Source organism: Alosa pseudoharengus, unplaced genomic scaffold (assembly GCF_046254945.1).
Source record: "Alosa pseudoharengus isolate Yale_2024_CS ecotype anadromous, Long Island Sound unplaced genomic scaffold, YU_APseudo_1.1 YU_APseudo_1.1_scf_13, whole genome shotgun sequence".
NCBI lineage: Eukaryota > Metazoa > Chordata > Actinopteri > Clupeiformes > Clupeidae > Alosa > Alosa pseudoharengus.
Window position 1 is genome coordinate 10534294 of NW_027468598.1, and position 7500 is coordinate 10541793.

The 7500-nt window shown below is 50.1% G+C and overlaps 1 protein-coding gene across 1 annotated transcript in view; it reads left to right on the top strand.

Annotated features, from left to right (window-relative positions):
- The window catches only part of LOC143122269 (BCAS3 microtubule associated cell migration factor-like), a 26781-nt gene that overhangs the window by 1700 nt on the left and 17581 nt on the right, over positions 1–7500 (top strand). The window lies entirely within an intron of this gene.

The following is a 7500-nucleotide window of genomic DNA, read 5'->3' on the forward strand; positions in this document are numbered from 1 at the left end:
TCCTTTTTCACCCCACCGTCGTGTCTTGGGAGAGAGAGAGAGAGAGAGAGAGAGGCCGGGAAGACGGAGGTGGGGAGTGCGGGCTCTGGCTGGCCGGCTGGCTCGGGCGCAGTGGGCCGGGTCACGAGGGCTCCGTAATGCGTTTAGCATCGAGCGGCTCGCTCTCTCGCAGCGCGTCTATTAGGAACTAACTCGATTTGTACCTATTCATTTGCAGTCCCTGCAGCAGCACCGACTTGGGCCCTCTCCCCCTGTAATTGGTTCTGTCTCTATTTTTGCATCATTCGATTAAGCCGGACTTCTGGACACTTGTAGTCTGCGCTTGTCTGTCCGTTTATGCGGCCCCTAATGTAACGCAAAATTCATTACTGATCACATTACATTCAGCTTCATCTCAGCTCACCCCCCCACCCCACCCCCACCCCCACTCCTACATCCGCCAATCCCTCGACTCTAAGGGCAGTATGCAGTCGTATAAACATATAGTTAACCCCTATCTGCTCCGAGAGAAGAAGAGGGATGGCGTGGAGAATACGGCGAAAATGGACGGGGTGTGGGGGGGGGGGGTGTGGGGTGGAATTGGCCGAATAGAAAGTGACACAGGCGAGGGGAGTCCGTCGCGCTGGAGCCAGTTGCAAGTCGCGGGCATCCATCATGTCTGGCTGTGTGTGTGGGTGTGTGTGTGTGTGTGTGTGTGTGTGTGTGTGTGTGGCTCGGCTTACCTGCCTGAGCTCTCAAGCGCAAATCCCATTTAGGCCAGATTGAATTGGGTGGCACTGGCACAACAATCATCATCATCATCATCATCATCAGTGTTGTCATTGTTGTTGTTGTCGTTGCCGACGACGTTGGTGGTGCGGCCATGTGAAGTATGTTCTGATGCTGTCCTGCCCGCATGTGGTCTGCTGTGCATTTGGTCTGCTCGCTCACTGAAAGCCCTCCTGCCATATGTCTCCAGTGCTCTGTCCAAGCGAGAGGACGGCGTAGAGACTCACTGTTGTATGTCGTGGCAGTTGTTGTAAGTCGGTGGCCCTGCGTGAGGAGAGTTGCGGTGTCTGCATATGCCATCCAGTAGCCATGTGTGTGTGTGTGTGTGTGTGTGTGTGTGTGTATGGCGGTGCGCTCCATTTCAGACTGCAGCTTCCGCTCCAGTGTCCCTTTGAAAGGCGGATGCAGATGGTCCAGCACTTAACTGTCTGTCTGGACACACAAGGGGCCTGAGCGTGGCTCATCATCATCGTGGTCTTTCTCTCGCTCTCTCTTTCTCTCGTTTTCCCCTCTTTGACTACTCTGTCTCTCTCTCTCTCTCTCTCTCTCTCTCTCTCTCTCTCCTGTTCTACCCTTTTCCCACTTGCATCATCTCTGTCTGTCTCTTGGTCCAAATGAGGCTGCAGCCATGGCGACAGAGACAGATAGACCCCTCTGTTCTCGCCACTGACCAACAGGACAAGACAGACACACACACACAGAGACAGAGAAAGAGAGGATGACACCGAGGGAGTGAGAGAGAGGGAAAGAGAGAGAGACAGAAGAACAGAGATGGTGAGAAACAACAAGAGAAAGCCAGTTACAGAGAGAGAGAGAGAGAGAGAGAGAGAGAGAGAGAGAGAGGGAGAGGGGGGGAGGGAGGGAGGGAGGTTTAAAGCTCCTTTATTCAACCATTATCACATGTTCTCACAGTGCCAACATTATATCAATATGGGCAAAAGAAGGGTCCATAGAGGTGTGGGGATGGAGGAGGCTCTCCCAGGCTCCTGTTGGTGCCATGCCCAGCAGCACCCACCCCTGAGCAGGTGACAGACGCAGGACATGTCCCCGCATCCACAGTCCACTGACAACGCAGTCATCCCCCCAAATTAGATTTGCTCCAGCGACATAATGTTGAAAATTGGATTTCGCTCATTGGTGCCAACCCAACATAAATTCTATTTAGGCAGCGAGGTAGACAAGGCTCACCCACGCACGCACGCGTAAATGTACAAACGCGCGCACACACACACACACACACACACACACAATCTACCAATCCCACTGATTTTATTCTCCCCCTTCCCATGTCACACCAGCCAGTGTTTACCATGGCTGAGCGAACAGATTATCTCTCTGTCATTCCCCATTAGGACACGAGCCTCAAAAATCCCATTTAGATCTATTTGCTCCTTAAGCCTGTAGTGTTAGCCTAGCATTAGCGCGCGTGTCATAAAACACTGGCCTATCTCTCATCTCCTCCCCACACCACCCCCACCCCCCTCTGTTCAGCACTGATGACTCAGTCAGCCTTGGATGTCTTTTAGCATTGCTGTTTACAAAGATTATTTATTTAATTGATTTCATGCCATGTAATAGCGTGCGTGCGTGCGTGCGTGCGTGCGTGCGTGCGTGCATGCGTGCGTGTGTGTGTGTAACATGTTGACATTGTCCATAGGTCAGAGGCTGTGAGTGTCAGTCTGAAGGGGTCTGTGTCAGGCTGGCCTGGCTCAAAGCACAGGCTGATAGATTGGGAATTCATGAGCAGGGGCTAATGCGCTGCGGATGATTCAATATTGCACGCATGGCGGTGGTGGAAGTGTCTTCGGTTAAAGCTGCATCTGTATGTCTTTATTTAACACGTATTATGGGGTGTGTGTGTGTGTGTGTGTGTGTGTGTGTGTGTGTGTGTGTGTGTGTTTAATGGGTAGCAGGGTTTTGGTGGGTCGGTCAGCTCCTTTGTCCACAATGGGCACTTTGTAAGGGGGCCTGTCTGCTCTGCCCTCAACCCCATGCCACGCCCAATGCCTGATGATGAGCATTCTCACAGCCCTGCAGGGGAAGCCCCTCTGTCATACACACACACACACACACACACACACACACACAGACCAGACTCTCTCTCTCTCTCTCTCTCTCTCTCTCTCACACACACACACACACACACACACACACACACACAGAGAGAGCCTACCACAGACACCCTTCATTCAGTCACACACACACGTCGTCACACATATGAACAGTGAGACACCAGCAGCCTGCACAAATGCACACTCTTTTACAGCCTCTTGACATTTGCAGACATGTAGTCACTCATGAACTCACCCCACACATACCCATATATGCACACACAAACACACACACACAGACACACACACACGCAGTGTAACGGTCACACAAAGGCAGACATGCATGGAGACACATGGACGAACACATGTCCATGCCAGAACATTTTCCAGACAAACCTACGCCCCTCCAAACACACACACACACACCCACACACACAAGGCCTACTGCTGAGCCTACTGGTCTGTGACTGTCTGACCTCCCCTAAGACTGTCACGGAAGAGGGGAACAATACAGCAGCCCTCTCCCCAATCTTCCCTTCTTTGCATCTGAACATCAGAGGCACACACAAACACACACACACACACACACACACACACTTACCCACCCCCACACACACACAACCAGAGATTTATGTCCCTGTTTCTCTCAACAGGGGCTTGTAGCAATGTGGGCATTATGGTAGACTTGTGCGTTCCAGCCCCCAAGCTAAAGTCAAAGGAGGCGGCTCACTCAGCACTCAAGGCCTGTGTGTATGTGGCCATGTCCCCGTGTCCTAATTATTTATGGAAATTGTCAGATGCCGTTTGAAACGGCTCTATGATTGAGTTAATTACTCCGACTCAGACTAGTTTATTATCCAAGCACGGGCACTTCTCTTTATTGCTCTGCGTCAGGCCCGAGACGGATTTCACTGTAGCTTTTGGAGACTTTCCCACAAGTGTCTGATCTTATCATGGGATAAGGAGGAGGGGGGGGGGGGGCACCACAGAAACATTTCTGTTTCGAGCGGGGTTTTTTTTTTTGTTATACTTTGTTTTTGTATGTTGTGTACGGCTGAGGGGAGAGAGGACGGCGGGCTGTTGATCTAATCTACTAGTGAGGAGTGAGGATTTCCCCCCCGCTCTCCTGCCACAGACACGTCTGTGTTCCTGCTGTGTGTGTGTGTGTGTGTGTGTGTGTGTGTGTGTGTGTGTGTGTGTGGGTGTGTGTCTGCAGAGCACGAGAGCCACACAGAGAGGCTAATGTGAGGGCTGTAATGTGTATTTAAGGCGTTAATGCCACCAATGTGTTCAGATACGCAGAGTGACCAAGGTTAGTATGCTGTCGTTCATATGCAGTGATTTTCAGTGGCAACCCAGACATAAATGAAAGCGATGGATAGTGTTCTCTAGTGTTACTGAACCCTGAAAGTCCATACCACTGAAATGAGGATGCCCTAACCAGCTAGCGGTCCTCTTTAAAGGCACCCTTAACAGTTTTTTGACCTTAACATAACATTTCAAAAATCATTTTGATGGCACTTCTGCCATTGTCTGAGTGGCCCTCTGTAGGCGATTAGCGACCTAGCAACTTTATAGTTCCGGGTAGGAAACTGTCCCCCGAAACTTGCGCGTCTCGACTATAGGGGGACCCCGAGAGCAAATCTTGTTTAGTGCTAGCCTGACGAGCCAGACCCACATTAAAATGTAGGGTCTGGGCACTCACTGTTCGCAGTGCTCAGTCCGAGGGGCGGGATAATCAGTTGTCTTTCAAATTCCCTCTGCACGCAATAGGACAGCGCAGCGCTATGAGTCCCATGCATTTCCCATCAGCGGAGCCAGTTGGCTAGTTCAAACGTTTGCCAACTTAATAACAGCAACATCCATCTTATTTGTTTTCAAGTAGCAGGGAATTCAAGCCAAACCGTTGCAACTCTGCCATCAATTATTATGTTAAGCCCACCTAACGACTCTATACACGATTTCATTGGCCTGATTAAGTTTCAATTTCTGGAGCTCACAAGCCAACCGAGAGTTGCTAGACTAGCCCTGGCAGCAAATGTAATTTGCTGCCGCTAGGGGCGCGTCTAGATTTCTAGGCTAGTTTAGTGCTGCTTTAAGTGAGAATGAGATTTGGCCACAGGACGTCTAGTCACTAGTCAGGCCAGTGACGTCATTTATACAGCCAGGGAGAGCGGTCCTGATGAGAGTCAAGGTTAGCACCGGTGCCACTCCGCCCCGGGAGCGCGCTAGCACTGACCAGGGGTCAGTACGCTCCAATGCCTGTGCCTGACTTTGACCCAGCCTTCAGCTCTGGGCACAGCACAGACGTGCTCTCACACTGTCCTGAAATGAGGAGCAGCAGCTGGCTCTTCTGGACAGTGTGGTCCCAGGGCGGCCGTACTACCATTACACAGCCAGAGAATGGAGAGTTTGGAGCACTCCGAGCAATTAGTCATCATCTATTCAAGTCTTGCAGGTATTTCATATGATAGCTTATGATGAAGATAGATTAGGAACAGGATCTAGATATGATATGAAAGTAGACTGCAGGAATCCTCTCAATCTGAGCACCTTCCTTCCTAAACGGGCTTCTTCTCCTTGCCTGTTAAGCATTTTTAATGAGGGGAATATACTTGCACAGACATGAGTATGTTTAGGTCCACGCATGTGTACATGATGCAAATTCCGTCACCAGGATGGTCCCTGCAGACTGCACAGCAGACAGCAAAATTGTGTGCCATAATCATATCTGAGTAGATTACCATGGTATTTCATGGTAGGTAGCCGTCACTGTTTAGTAAACAGTTATGAAGGAGCAGAGATATCTATAGACCTAAGAAAGCTCACACAATCTAGAGATATACCTTTAAACACAGATTGAGTGTGTTAATGTGGTGTGTCTGCAATGTATGTGATGTTGCTCAATCACAAATATAGGTGATGTATACTTAGCCCATATTCTTTAGATATAGACAGCTGAAACAGCATGTCTTGTCTATGAAATTACATATAAAATATGAAATGCTGATTTCAGTGCAGCCATACCAGCACATTGCCCTAAAGCATGGATCAGCCATCATTCTATAACATCTTGTCCCAACACAAACACGTTGTCTGTCCTGAAATACAGAACAAAAGCAACAACCCCAGCTATACTGTCATTGCTTTCAGCAATGAGAAAACAAATATGCCAGATGACTGCAACACAAGCTGAACTGCCAAAACATTGTACATTGAAACCTAGCTCTTTCATCGGTCCAGAATTGGCTAGAACGATATGAAATGAGATGGAACATGAAATATGGTGTCCATCGACAACATCTAAATTAGGAGTTCATTCACAAGCCAGAGGACAATAATAACACTGTGTATTAATACTTTATTATGAGGAGATCAGTGTGCTGGCTCTTCTCCCACTTAAGTCATTTGCCATGTTAGTCTATAAATGACAGCATGGACCATTTATTTGAATTGGATGCAGTCGATGTGGAGGTTATAGTCTGAATAAGCGAGCCCTGCGTGCCTTGATGTTTCAGCTGCCTCTCGCTCTGAGATATCCATCTCTGGAGCTGCCGCCCACTGCTGAGAGAGAAGCAGTGAGGAGTTCCCACCTCCGGATAATCCTTCAGTCATCCCCAACACATTGTGTCATGAGGAATGGCAAGGAGTATGCAAAGAGTCCTTCCATAGCCAGCCCTCATGTTCCTCTGTGGCTGCGCGTTGCGGTGCAGTGTCTGCCCTTGAAGAGCAGGGCTTGATGGGACGTGTTTTGCCTCCAGGGGGGAATCGGAGGACACGTAAGCACAGAGGTGTCGCTTTCCCCCCCCCGGGGGCGAGTGCCCAGCTGGGCTTCCGGGGCAGCGCTCCAGTCTGCCGCCGGCTCATTGGCTCATTGGCTTCGCACGTTCACACTTACATGCACAACGCGTGCGTGTGCAGCAGTGCACTCTTGGCCCTCTTTAGCTCACACTCAGTGTTAATGCCTGTGTGAGTCTTCTCCCTGACCCAGACACCTCGACTGATGTGGAAGAGAGGCTGTGAAATGGAGGGAAGAAAGACAGAAAGACATGAGGGAGAGAAAGAGACATAGAAGCAGAGAGATATAGAAGAGAGAGAGATATAGAAGAGAGAGAGACTGCAGAGGGAGAGAAAGAGACAGAGGAGAGAGATTGCAGAGAGGGAGAGGGTGAGAAAGAGACCTAGAAGAGCAAGATTGCAGAGGGGGAAAGAGGGAGAGAGGTAGAAAAAGAGACAGAGGAGAGAGAGGGAAAGAAAGAGACATATAGGGGAGAGAGGGAGAGAAAGAGACATAGAGGAGAGAGATGGAGAGAGCTTGGAGGTGATTTGGCCTGTTAGGCCCATGTCCGCCCCCAGTCATTGGCTGACCTCTGCGGTGCCACATGAGAGCACAGAGCCGGCAGCCTCCTCTAGCCCCCAGAACTGCAGCTTTCGCACTGTGACCCCACAGACCATCAGTACACACCCACACACACACACACACACACACACACACACACACAGTTAGGAGGACTCACGCTGGGCTAATGCTACAGTAGCAGCCCTGTTCTGGCGGGATTTCACATCTCTGAGGGTCATTTGTCAGTGTCAGTGTCGTCCCTCTGGCCTCAAAGCCGCTGCGGTGCGAGACTTGACGGCAGCCTGCTGCGAGCTTGGAATGGCCTTTCCGCGTTAGCCATTA